The sequence below is a fragment of the Dreissena polymorpha genome, chromosome 3 (assembly GCF_020536995.1).
Source record: "Dreissena polymorpha isolate Duluth1 chromosome 3, UMN_Dpol_1.0, whole genome shotgun sequence".
Taxonomy (NCBI): domain Eukaryota; kingdom Metazoa; phylum Mollusca; class Bivalvia; order Myida; family Dreissenidae; genus Dreissena; species Dreissena polymorpha.
This window is the reverse complement of record NC_068357.1, coordinates 58,114,276-58,129,275: the sequence shown is the minus strand read 5'-3', so window position 1 is coordinate 58,129,275 and position 15,000 is coordinate 58,114,276. Positions and strand designations below refer to the sequence as shown.

At 38.4% G+C, this 15,000-nt stretch overlaps 1 protein-coding gene across 1 annotated transcript in view; it reads right to left on the bottom strand.

Annotated features, from left to right (window-relative positions):
* Positions 1 to 1,640, bottom strand: part of LOC127874319 (phospholipid phosphatase 1-like) — a 33,188-nt gene extending 31,548 nt beyond the window's left edge. Inside the window, exon 1 of the mRNA XM_052418566.1 lies at positions 1,487 to 1,640. The gene's annotated coding sequence lies outside the window, so the exon portion shown is untranslated. The remainder of the gene's footprint in view (positions 1 to 1,486) is intronic.
* Between the last annotated feature and the right edge of the window lie 13,360 nt (positions 1,641 to 15,000).

Here is a 15,000-nt window from a genome sequence, read left to right as displayed (position 1 = left end):
ATTCGCAATCGTGCAGGAAGAGGCTTTTATTCATTACCATAGAAATATGTATCCCAGTGCTCTACGCCGTAACGTCAGTAAATCAATCCAGGTTAATCCGTTCGTTACAGAAAACGATGCAAGTTGTATATTGCCAATTAAGCTCCCTGCACGTTCTCGTCAGGAACTGTGTCGTGAAAACATGTATTGCCAATCATTATCTTACAACGCCCAGCAAACAGAACCCATAGTAATATATAAAAGGCGAAAATCTTATTTTTAAGACAATAATGCAACATGATTTATCGCCTGTGTTACACAGAGTCAAGATGTTGTTGGTAGTTCATGTTTCACCACTATAAAGTATCGCTGCATCATTTACGACGAGATGCTGATACACGCTTTGACGTTTTGAGAAGACTTAGCTATGTATCATTTTGCTTGTAAAAAGTATAGAAGTTTTTATAGCGTTATAGCTTTTGATTACATGTAACTTGGTACGCACTGAACTATCATGGAATGTGCCTGTTTCCATATAGATATATGTCATATATTTATCAGGCTGTTGTTGTTTTGCAAATAACTTATTTTTTATAATTGTCAAATACAAAATGTTTGTTTGAATTATAAACAAAATAACTGTTATTGAATATGTCAGACAATTGGCCCAGAAAATAGTATATCGGTAAATGAGGCATACTTGTCGGCTTCGTAAATGTCCAAACACATATGGGCTGTTCACCTCTAACTAGAACAACTCTTCGCCAACATGCGCTTTTCTGTTATGTAACCCCTTAATGCAATGGACTCGTTTTATCATTTACCACCTGATACAAGTTATTGCGTTATTTTTTTATTATTATAATTGTGGTGTGACCTATTATACTAGATGTCTTCAATAAGTTATGAGATTCGGAAATAACAATATGCTGATAAATTGAACGTGTTATTGAAGGGGTCAGGGTTTAAGTGCTCCTTAAAATGCATTGTTAATCTTCGCCGTGAATTTGAATCTACAAATGACGCGAATATTTTTTTTAAGGTTTTAATATGATACATTATATACACTAAAAACTAAATTAAACCAAACATTCAGCAGCCTTTATTGAGATTTAACTGGTTACAATGAAACAAAAACTAATCTCTGACGTCATGGCAAACCACGAATACAATCGTCTTTATCTTTTTTATGGTTTGATTAATTACTGAAATAATTTCTGAGACCTGTTTGTATTTAATGTTATTAAAAATGAGTTGGTTTACATATTATTTGTGTTATTATTTGCCATATTTTATTTATCTAGTATTTATATATAATTTAATTTGTTTGTTTGCCTCATTCTTAAAAAGTAACAAATGTTTATTAGTATGCATACTTTTACAGTGAAAGGCTTGTTAAAGAAATAACAATTATACAACAGATGACGTATTTATATAACTTTTAATGTCGATATACTTACTAGTGTTTGTATCATATTCTACAAAATGTTTGGCAAAACTAACTTACTTGCGAAAGAAATTAATCCCAGTGTCGTCTTTTCCTTAAACGGACATTAAACTTTATAAAGATAATAATACCATTTTAGTATGATGCACACATTGATACGCGATCATACACACATATAATGTTATTTATCAATACACTGGTAGCAAACAAGATTACTATCCAATCTATCGCATATATCAATTCGTAATAAGTGTATAGATGGTTTATTTTCTCATTCAAACGAATGCTCTTTTTAAGGTTTCGCTAGTTACATTTGTATACAAATCTCTAGTATTGAAAACTAGTTAATCCATTTAATAAGTTTGATAGTAAAGTACCAAGACCGATATCCTTCAGAAGTCACAAGTGTCTTTTTCCTATAAACGATTTAATGCCAATAAAACAATATTTATATAAAGACCAATTAAAACCTATTGACACAGTTTATGTTTCCGTAAACGTGGTTTATTATGCACACAAGATTACTCAAACATTAAATATTCTATGACGCAATCAATAGGACTGGATTGGAGTGAAGTCCTTTGATAAAATAAAAGAGACATAAAGAGAGCATGCTCTTTGCGGAGTGGTTTGATGACTCAATGGAATATTAATAGCAAACAAAATGGTTTTAGTAGATGAATAATCATGATTTGAATGAAGTTATTCTTCATGTTGTTGTTTTTATGTGATGCTGCAAAAATGATGATTATGATGATGATGATGGTTGTGGTGGTGGTGGTGATGATGATGATGATGATGATGATGATGATGATGATGATGATGATGATGATGATGAGGATGATGATGATGCTGATGATGATGATGATGATGATGATGATGATGATGATGATGATGATGATGATGATGATGATGATGATGATGATGATGATGATGATGATGATGATGATGATGTTGATGATGATGATGATGATGATGATGATGATGCGAGCGAAGAATAGAGAAAAGCATTAGGAGGATGCGAGTGAGATGGGAGCGGACAAGGAGAAGAGGTCGAGGAGCAGGAAGAAAGGATTACCGGAATAAACCCCCTTCGGAAGAAACCCCCTTCCCTAAAAACGGCATAGCGGAACAAACCACCTTTCATATTTTGCATACACGGAACAAACCCCCTTCCATAGCAGAAGAAACCCTCTTCCCTAAAAACGCCATAGCGGAACAAACCCCCTTCAAGTTTTTAGACAGGCGGAATAAACCCCCTTCCGAAGTGGTATCCAAAATCCATTATCAAAGTGTTATGCGCATCTAACAGCATTTGCTATGTTTTAAACTTGATGAGTGTGTATCGCAACCGTTGTTTATTTTTTGTGTTTTTCCTTCATATAAACTTATATTTGTTAATGCAGCATCAACATATCAAAACAATATCCCGGAAAGAGAAAATAATGCATTGGAATAAAAACCGTACTTTCGTTCTGACAATTGACGAAATGAATCGATGTACGAAATCTCGAAATGATAATTTAGTTTAAGTGCAGATTCATTCATACGACACACAGACACAATTTTGTTATGCGGATCATTTCGGGACATTACGGGACAGTATATTGACATGTTAATTCTTTTCTTTTCAGCTTCAACTCATTTCAACAGTGAAACAAGGGCTGTTTGTAAAACATGCATACCCCCCATATAGGCTGTCCGTTGTAGTGGCAGCCATTGGGTGAATACGTTTTTTGTCACTGTGACCTTGACCTTTGACCTAGTGACCTGAAAATCAATAGGGGTCATCTGCGAGTCATGATCAATGTACCTATGAAGTGTAATGATCCTAGGCAAAAGCGTTCTTGAGTTATCATCCGGAATTAATTTTACTGTTTCGGGTCACCGTGACCTTTGACCTAGCAACCTGAAAATCAATATGGGGTCATCTGCGAGTCATGGTCTATCTAACGATGAAGTTTCATGATCCTAGGCGTATGCGTTCTTGATTTATCATCCGGAAACCATTTTACTATTTCCGGTCACCGTGACCTTGACCTTTGACCTAGTGACCTCAAAATCAATAGGGGTCATCTGCGAGTGATGATCAATCTACCTATGAAGTTTCATGATCCTAGGCTCAAGCGTTCTTGAGTTATCATCCAGGAACCACCTGGTGGACGGACCGACAGACCGACAGACCGACCGACCGACATGTGCAAAGCAATATACCCCCTCTTCTTCGAAGGGGGCATAAAAAGCGCATAATATCACTTTAAATTAATGTGCAAAATCGGATGAAAGAAGTGTACCGGCCTTTTGTTCACAAGTTGTTAATGATACACATTAAATATTCAAGCTGTGAATCTCAATTCAACAGTGAAAAACGCGCATATTATCACTTTAAAGGGGCCTTTTCACAGATTTTGGCATTTTTTAACTTATTCATTAAATGCTTTATATCGATAAATGTAAACATTGGATCGTAAAAGCACCAGTAAAAAATCAAGAATAAAATTAAAAAAAGGAAAAGAAGATTGCCCGGACCAGGTTTCGAACCAGTGACCCCTGGAGTCCTACCAGAGTCCTGAAGTAAAAACGCTTTAGCCTACTGAGCTATTCCGCCGAGTATACACAGTTTAAGTATTTTATACCTTATATAAGCAATCTTCGTAGTTTCACAAAATTTAACGACAAAAACAGAACTCTCCAAATTATTCAATCGTTTCGCGTTGCAACGCTTTATAATTTTTAGGTTTTAAAATCGTCAAAAGATGCATATAATGGCTATATTAGACCATGGTAAATGTTCAGTATTACTGTTTACTCACAAATATCATAACTAAAACGAAAATTTGCGAATCTGAAACAATTTTTTTCAATTTTGTCAATTTACCAAAGCGTGAAAAGATCCCTTTAAAAGAAGGTGCGAAAAACTGATTAAAGGAGTGTACCGGTCGTTAGGCCACAATTAAAATATTGTTGGTTTGCCCTTTACCGACCTTCAATTTTACTTTTACAGGTGGACAGGTAGGTAGGAAAATTATTTTATTTTATTTGAGAAATTATATTTTTAATGCACTAATAGTCTATGAATATTTAAAACACTGTTATTAAAGCACTGTTGCAGTGTACGAAGCCCTATGTAGCTTAACATTATCTTGTTTGCTGTTTCTTGCATATATTAATATCAAATGCATGCTTGTGTGTTATTACATCAAATATGTGTTAATTATATGATGTAAATTGCTCAAATGCATTTGTCATTATTTAACTGCCAGACAGCTTTTAATTTTAACTTAAACCTTTCCCTTAACTTGGGCTTAATTAGCATGCAACAAGCATTGAAGGAGTGTAGAAAGACAGCCCAAAGCCTTTAATGGAAAAATTCAGACATGCCGAAAGACCGTCACATTTTACAGGCCAGACTTGCCTACCAGGAGAAACAATTCACAGGCCAGTTGAAATTTTTTAGGCCTCAATTTAAAGTGTTTGACCGGTTAGTGCATAGTCTCGGCATGGCAAAGTAAATTCACGAAAGGGCAAACTGAACATAAGCATTAAATCATCTTGAATGCTCTGAGCTTTTATGAGTACATACGTACAGCTCAGAGGGTCAATAGCTGGGAGTTGTATTATTGAAACTAACATAAGCATGAAAACTTGATTTGGGAAAATAAATTAAGCGTGTTAGTTTCAGTTTGTGGATATATTAACGCTTTAAACATAATATATACTTGAGTGCTGTCGATGTATTTAGCTAAGAGACATTAATATATTAAATAAGATTACCTTTAAATATCCATTTCACTAACATGCCATTACAGTAAACTGTTTATAGTGGCAAACATAATAAAGCAGAATATGCACACGAATCTGATTAAACACAGATCCACTTGCATATAAATCTAATCATGTTTGTCTTTTATTTCGCATTTTCGAACGATAATCCTGTAACTGTTAGATGTCTTTTTCTTTGCGAGTAGACTGCATTTCAATTTTCATACACTTGTTCTGTGACATTCAGTTCATACCTTTCCAAAAAAAAAGAGTTTTATTTGTATCTAAAACGTATGCTCCATCGTAGAATGACACGCTCTTTTCATTAATCCATACTAATTATATGATGTCCGTCGTAAATTGGATAGTTATTTTTTCCTCGCTGAGCATCGTTATTTCTTTTTATTGTCCACCATCTTGGATCACGTTAACAACATGTGTGCAACGAACGTAAACTCGTATATGTCCGACTACTTTAGCGAACCAATAGTTAAGTATGATGTCGTTCGGCCATTTTCACGGAACACAGCGAGCGCGATGCTGGTTATAGACGCTTGCATTACTGTCTATTCGGGAGCATATGAAATTCCAACCATCGGAGCGACCTAGATCGGTCATGGGCTATAAGAATGGACAGGGATATAAATACGCGCACGAAAAATATTGCAGTCGGCAATATGGCTTACCTTTTGCCTTACCACTGTCGCGGTGATCTTCCCGCGAGAGAAGGCTAAGGCAATAGGGGAAGCCTTTATCAAACTGCTAGGCTCTGAGAGAGTAAGACCCCTAAAAGAGTCCAAAGCTGGTCTCCTCTTCAAAATTAGGGACGACGCACTCAACCAAGCTAAACATTTCTCCTTTGATAGATTTGACTTCAAGCTAATTGCTCCAACTAAACTTGCAAGGGGTGTCATCCAGGTTCCCAAAAACGCGGATATAGACAAATTAAAAAACGATCTAAAAAACAAATCCAATGTAGAAGCAGTCCATAGTGGTCTTAAAAACAATGTCATTACGGTCACATTCAAAACGGAAAACGCCCCAACAAATATACTAGGCCACAATGTTAAGCCCGCGCTCCTAGCAACTCTTCGATGCTTTAAATGCCAGATGTTCGGCCATGCGTCCAATGTTTGTAACAATAACGCGAAGTGCCCACATTGCGCGGGGAATCATTCGCACGCGTCGTGCAATACCAGGCACGCTAGGAAATGCGCAAACTGTGGCGACGGGCACAGCGCGGCGTATAAGGGGTGTCCGATCTATCTCAAATACCAATCTACTATCAACAGCAAAAACTTAAAGGTTACCAATCAATACATCAATAACCTTCAAGCTATAAATAAGCGACCCAATCTTGCCCAAATAGCTAAACAGTTAGTTGGTAAATCTGAAACAGAAATTTTGTCCATACTCAAAAACAAATTCCCCGAAAATGAGGCGCAATATAATATTGAGCATACCACTCCTACTCCGCCCGAACAACCGGCATCAACATCAACCACAAATAATGTAGCCACAAACAATGTTGAACATACATTCCGCCATCAGCAACAACAACAGCATAAGCTACCCTCCAGCTCACAAACTTCAGATCACCCTAAAAAAATGCTCAATCCTATACCATCACCGCAACAAACAAGGCAACAACAACAACCTAGGCAACAACGCCATCATCAGCAACGACACAGGATATCCGACCACCCCGCGTATTCTCCCTTCAATATACATAGAAACCGGCTACGCATGGCCCGTAACAGCTCGACCCCGATCATGCGCCATAGCCTCCGCAAAGGACACGCGATTGCACCGCCGTTTCCGGTCCTCTTTCGCCACGCGTACGGAATATATTAAGTTAATCCAGTAGCCTTAAGCCCGTACGTTAGGTCAATTTAACACACCAAACCCCAAATGTCTGCGACAGTTCATACTCATAATATAAACAGTCTTACAATTATGTCGTGGAACGCCCGAGGGGTTACTCATAACTCAAATGCAAAAATGTACGAGCTTCAAAATTATGTTAATAACAACGAAGTGCATGTAGTATGTCTCCAGGAAACGAACTACAAAAGTAATCACAGACAAGTTCATTTAAAAGGATATCAAGAACCTGTGAGAGGTGAACAAAGAGAAAAACTTATAGGCACTGGGGTAGCAATATATGTAAAATCGGGCATTTCATTTACTAAAATAAACATTGATCAAGATTGCCCTATTGAATCGTGTGCCCTCACACTGTACTTGACTAAGCACCAATCATTCCGCATTCAATGCGTATATGCTCAAACTAAAGATAATATGTGTAAAAATTATGCAAAAATTTTCCATTCAGTTGAACATAGAAAGAATAATATTATTGTTGGCGATTTCAACCTAAAACACCCCTGCTGGAACCCCGAGGGTGATCCACGATGCGACGATAACTCTGAAAATCTCCTAAAATTAATTAACAATAACAGCATAAACTTCCATAACGACGGTCAAATAACGAGATTGTCTGATCGCGAAGATCAACCCGACAGCGCGATCGATCTAGCTCTTACCTCAGCCCATCTTCAAGCTATAAGCGATTTCAATGGCATTGACGACTCGTTTTGAAGTGACCATCTTCTAATCATAATAAACATTAAGACAATAATAGAGAATACCCTTCCGTCCACACAACACAAATGGAAAATACACAAAGCCACACCTGAACAATGGAACAACTTTAAAACTCAGTGTAATAATGAGTTCCTTCCTTATGTAGATAATACTGACACCAACTCTTACTTTAAATCCTATATAACAAAACTTAAAACTGCGCTTGATAACTCAATCCCTGTAAGCAAAACACCTAAAAAACTCAAACGGTCTGTACCATGGTGAAATCAAGAATGCACAGACGCCATTAAATATCGTGAAAAATGTAGGAGAAAATGTATCCGAATCAGAACCGGACCTAAGTATGACAAATATAGGGAAGCCCGCAAAAGTGCTAAACAAGTATTAAAAAAGGCAAAATTAGAAAGCTGGAACGAATTCTGTAATAATCTCTCACATAAAACAACTAGCAAAGAACTATGGGATCAAGTTAAGCGCATGCAAGGCAGACCCCCTACTAATACACCTATCTTTCGGGTTAACAACGAAGTTCTTGTATCTAACGCTGATTAAGCTTCTGCCCTGGTACAACATTATCAAAAAGTAAGCAGTGACGAAGGATACTCTGAAACGTTTATTGCAAAGAAAATAAAAACAAAAAATGAATTTCCTGTCTGGTTACAATCTCTTACCGAGGAAAAAACTCACAAGTACAATGCTCCTTTTAGCCTGTTCGAGCTCGAATCAGCTCTCCTTACATGCAAAAACGGCGCGCCGGGCGACGATTACATCCATTATAAGATACTTAAACAACTTCCACTCTCGGGGAAACAAGAATTACTTGCCCTTTATAATAAATCATGGTCTGAAGGTACTCTTCCTGATGAATGGCACGAGGCCACAATAATTCCGATCCTTAAAATCAATAAGCCTAAAGACTCTCCAGCCTCATATCGGCCGATCTCTTTAACCTCTACGTTCACCAAACTAATGCAGAAAATGATAAAACCGAGACTCTGCGCGTATCTAGAAAAACATAACAAAATCTCAGAAGTCCAATCGGGCTGTAGATCTAACCACTCTTGCGAAGATCATTTAGTACGCCTTGAAGCTGATATTAAAAGAGCCCGAAATCTCGGTCAAACCGTAGCAGCCGTATTTTTAGACCTCACAGCCGCATTCGATAAACTATGGAACGAAAATGCCATTAAAACACTTAATACGTTAGGAATAGAGGGTAAAATGCTCAACTGGCTTGCAGCTTTTCTTACAACGCGTAAAATAAAAGTGAGACTGCATGACGCGACATCAGAATCAGTTGAGACTATAAACGGCTGTCCCCAAGGTAGTGTCCTATCTCCAATATTATTTTCCGTGACTATGAACACCCTAGACAGAGAAATTAAGGCACATAATTCACAAAATAACACTGATCTAATCAATTTATCACTTTTTGTAGACGATAGTGCAATATGGACCACATCTAAATCACCGAATCTAGCAATTACTAAAATCCAAAAAGCCCTAACTGCAATAGAAAACTGGAGCGCATCGTATGGCTTCCAAATAAATCCCACAAAAAACCAAGCAATCTTATTCCCTGCCAGTGCACAAAAAGTAGCGGCCAATGCACGTAAAGCAACTCGATCTAAGAAAACCCCTAACCCCCCACAACTTACTCTATGTGGTGCTCCTCTTCCGCTTCTTGACAACATTACTTTTTTGGGAATGACATTTGACAAATATTTAACATGGAAAGACCACATCCTTAAACTAGTTGTACGCTGCCAAAAGGACCTCAACTTTCTAAAATGCATCCAAAGAAACAACTGGGGTACGGATAAAAAAAGCCCTTATGCGTATTTATAAAGCCACTATCTGGGCAAAAATAAACTACGGAAGCATTGCGTACAATTCAGCCAGTGAAACATTACTCAATAAATTACAAGTAATCCAAAATACGGCACTTAAAATTATAACTGGTACACGTAAATCTACAAGCACCGTTCTGCTGCACGCTGAATGTGGAATGATAGAACTGGGTCAACAAAGGCAAATTAACCAACTAAAATACCGCGCGCGCACGCTATCTATGGGACCACACCTCCCAATTAACCTTAGTGTTACTGAAGACCCGGCCTACCAAAAAAGGAAAAAGAAGAGTGGTCTCCCGTACGCGCAGAACGTGCTCGAGCTAGGCAAATATTATGAGACTATTGACATAAAAACTCAGGAACCTACATACTTTAGCTTAAGAAATCTATCAAAACCAAATATTGACTTACATCTAACAACATTAATTTAAAAATCCGACCACGACCCAAACAGTGGCTCTATAGCTCAAAACTATGTAACAGATAAATATGGGGATTACACCCAGATTTTCACTGACGGTAGCAAAAATGAGGAACTTGAAATAGCAGGCGCGGCTTTTGTAGTGTATCAACCCAAAAATGTCATTATACATCAGTGCAAGGTAAAATACAATAAAGAACTGTCTATATTTGCTTGCGAACTAGCTATAATAAACAGCGCCATAAAGTGGCTTAATGAACTTGAAACCCACGAACGCTCAAACTACGCGATATTAACCGATTCTCTCAGCGTCTTACAAGCACTTAATGCAGGATCATCGAAAACGCGTCCCGACCTTATATGTGCAACATTAAAGGGAATCACAAAACTAGCAAACAACAATATCACTCTCCAATTCGTATGGATCCCGAGTCACGTAGGCATTCCGGGTAACGAACACGCTGACCAACTTGCCAGAATAGGTTCCCATGAAGGTCTACCCTCTGATTTAAAGCCTAGCGCGCGCGAACTAATTGCAATCATAAACCAAAAAGGGTATAATGAACAGGATCACAAATGGTCAATTTACTGCGCCGATCATAATTTACCGATATTAACCAACCCTAGCCATAAGATTAACATCTATAGTCCCATTAAAAGGGAGGACAGGGCTTACTCGCGCATGCGCCTAAGGGTGACTAGATGGCACGGCGACTATTACAAAACTGTCCTCTGCCCCCAGTGCAACATTCATAACACGTTTGAACATCTTTTCTTTATATGCCCTAAACACGCTGAACAGAGACTAGAACTAAGTGCAGGGGTAATAGCGGCCTACAAAAACCCACTTATCATTAATCGCGACTCACTGTTGATGCCTCCAAGCGGAATCGCTCCTGTTGTGCGACTGCACGTGTTTAAATTTTTGCGCGACACGGGCTACTTAGATAAAATATAATATTCCGTTGGACTATTAGCGGTAGATAGAAATAACAACACATACCGTCAGTTATATACTGCTTCATTTATTCAAATTAATAATAGCAATCTTATGTACTAATGACGGGCGGGACTCGGACGATGGTCACTTCGGTGTGCACCATATGGCCACTCGTCTGGGCCCGAACTGAACCTAACCCTATTATCCCGGCCGTATAGGAAAATTAAAATAAATAAATAAATAAAAACTCAGATCAATAATGGCAACTTTATGTACTAATGACGGGTGGGTCTCGGACGATGGTCACTCCGGTGTTGTCCATATGGCCACTCGTCTGGGCCCGGCTCGAACTTATATACTATTATTAATTAATTTGGTTCTAAAACTGTACCGTAAAACAATCCATGATATATGTAATTTTAAAGATTCCAATTAATAATGACTTATGACAAGAGGAAAATTGCATCAACAAATAAATAGATATAGAAACACTGCATGTAATGTGCACGCCGAGAACCTATATTTGTATTTGGGGTCCAAATGTACTTTGGATTGGTAGTACATTACAATGCAGTGTCCAATAACACCTTGTTGACGTCAATACATAAATAAACACTACTATAAACAAGGCAAAGATGAGGGAGCTGTCTATAACGAACGTTCGCGGTTTCCTCGTCTGCGCTTTATGATATATAGGAAAATTACACCAATAAATTAATAGATAAAGACTAATAATACTAAAACGACGGAAGGGTACGACCCTCCCCCCAATACATATGTCACTTGGCCCCTTTCGACCACTATGGATAAGCTCTAAGCCTTCTTTCACAACCAAATAGCGCTCTAGGTAACAAAACCCAGGGTTCCGCGAGACCCTCGCTTTCCTTCTCTTAAGCTGTAATCAGCAACAACGACGAAGGTTGGGGAAAAGCACACAGACAACATACTTCCACGCAGGATCGGAAGACGCAGTAAGTGCGCACGTGGGCAAATTTACCCACAGTGCAACCCATATAGGTGTAAATATTGTTGTAATTAAATGTGATTAGTTAACATTTTTCCCATATGTACAAGACTTAAACATGTTGAGTAGTGCGTGTCGGCTGGGCCAGAGGGCGCGCCTGAAGAGATATCTCTCGCCCGTGCACTCTGGCTCCGTTGACATGACATCCGTGCACTCTGGCCCCGTTGACATGACATACCCAACATGACAAAAATAAAAATAAAAAGAGAATGATGACGGTATTTGTTGTTGTTGTTTCCCCTACTGTAGCGTAGGTGATGTTTTCTTGTAGAGTAGTGTAAGTTTTATCCTTGCATGCCTGTGCCTTGTTACGTTTGACGTTGAATTGTAAACCTTGTATTGCTAACCTGCACGTATTACCCTTGTCACTATGAGGGTCAGATCGAATTAGAGGGATGGTCAGCATTAACATCCCAATCTATCCCTCCTGACAAATTCACTAATACATATAATTACCATCTGTGTAACCACTAGCATATAAAACAGGAAGAAGAACTTGCGCTCTCTCTCGCTCTCTTCTCGAGAGCAGCGTAGAGATAGAGGGAGAGATAGAGAGAGAGAGGAGAGCGCTCCTCGAGCCGCGAGTCGAGAGAGCGAGAGAGAGTCAGAGAGCGAGAGAAAGAGAGGAGAGGATCTCGAGAGAGATCTCTCTCTAGGACATCTCGACTGCTCTCTCTCTCTTCTCTCTCTCTCCTCTCTCTCTTCTCTCTCTTCTCTCTCCTCTCTCCTTCTCTCTCTCCTCTCTCTCTCTCTCTCTCTCTCCTCTCTCTCTCTCTCTCAAAACAAATAAAGGCGAGTGAAAAATTGTCTCCCAAAAAAGAAAAGTGTAGAACAGGATATTGTCCTCCATGTACCCACCAACAAACAACCAGTCATCTCGGTCCAACCACACAAACGCAGCCCCTTTTCTACTATATTAAACTTCAAAACTATTCTGACCCTTGCAACACCATTAAACACCTGACAATATCCAACAGCACAACAGAGAGAGCCCATGTGAATTTACACCAAGACACAGGACAATAGAGTTATATCTGTACTAATCTATGTTTATGTACTAACAAGTCCTCCGCGAGGGACGTTAAACGGGGGTGCAGTGTATCGGTGCTGTACACCGGGCACTTAAAAGAACCAGGGGCGCCTCTGGAATCGGGGCGCCCTCTGTATCCCGCTCGAACCCCCACTAACACCTCTTGGGGCGGAGAGCACAAAAACCACACACAAACTATAAGGAATTAACATTAATGCCAATAAGGATAATGATAATCTAGAGATAATAGGAATACTGCAAAAACCATTTTGATAAAAGGCAAACCACTACATAATCCATTAAAAAAAAGCATCTAGTCACATTTAGGTCTCATTGGCCATCGTGCTATGATGTATAATATGACCTTATTTTCTCCCCTGAAGGGTCACAGGGGCAGGTCGATACATCTGTAGTCGAGAAGACGCTGGAACGACCTGTAAATAAATCTCAAATACACACATTGCAGTCGGCTCTTTTATGATCAGCGAAAAAAAAACGAAAATACGTTTAATAATACGTTTTCAGAAATCGCAATAAAATTTTTTGGGTCGGGGGTAAAAAGTGGGTCGGTCGGTAAAGGGCAAACAAACTTAATTTTAATTTAGGCCTTAGTTCACAAGTTGTTAATTCGTCTGTTTAATAAAATGAAGGTGTGAAAATTTATTTCCAAACTGCTTTGTGCTGATTAAAGAAGTGTACCGGCAGTTTGTTAACAACTTGATAATGCTTAGATGGTCGTGTGAATTTTACTTGCATTCGTTAAACTGAGATTATAAGAGATTTATATGTGTTAAATTGTACTATATTGATAAAAATATGTTATAATAACCCAACACATGCACAAAAAATTACATTGACGACGAATTTAATAAAATGCAGCAACGACAAATAAGCGCCCCGCGCCGATCGTGACGACGATATTACGTACATATTTTCCTACAATAACCGAACTATTCGTCTTTTTATTAGGATCGGAGTTACTGTTCCTGTGTCGTAAGAATAGCTAGCGTATTCACAAAATATTTTACAAAAACGTGCATATTCTTTCTTTATGGAAGGGGGTTTGTTCCGCTATGGAAGGGGGTTGATTCCGCTGTGGAAGGGGGTTAATTCCGCATATGCAAAACTAGCGAGGGATTTTATTCCGCGTATGCAAATATGAAAGGGAGTTTATTCCGCTATGCCGTTTTTTGGGAAGAGGGTTTCTTCCGAAGGGGGTTTCTTCCGTACACCGAGGAAAGAAGTAGGAAGATTCAAATTGAAAAAGAAATAGCCCTAAACAATGATACACTTCATATATTCGAACAAAAATGGAAACACATTAAACTTTCATAAAAAGGTCCAGTATGCTTTCTACCCACTTTGTGCAACTCATTCTTATTCAAAAATATTATGTTGTTTTTCCTTTTTGGAAAAAGGATGGAGGAAGATGGGGATTGGTTGTAAAGGTCACTATATGTATACATTTACATGATTACAATAAAAATAAGTGAACTAGTAAGACTGCCTTTGTGTGTGAAACTATTACATTGTACAAGAAAGAGAACTCATCCACGTCAGTAAGAACATTTTTATTGCATTTGTCTCCTATATACGTCTTTGAGTTTACCGTCAATGTGGAATTGAAAAAAAGTCACATAAACAACGAGATGGTGCAAAAATACTTACAATAAAAGCACGATCTAAAGATTTTTTTTTATCAAAGTCGTTTATAAGTCTAGAACAAGGGTGTCAACGAATGATAGACTGGACGGTATTATAATTGACTAATGTGGTTTGGGGATTTAATGCGTCAGAATTTAAACCTCTAGGGGTGTAAGCCAAATTATGAAATATATCTGTTACAGTATACTTTTAGTTTCGACCATCTTAATAACGCTCGATTGGTCATTGTCGGCTCGGGTACTACTTACATGTACCCCGGGTACGCTTAAGTA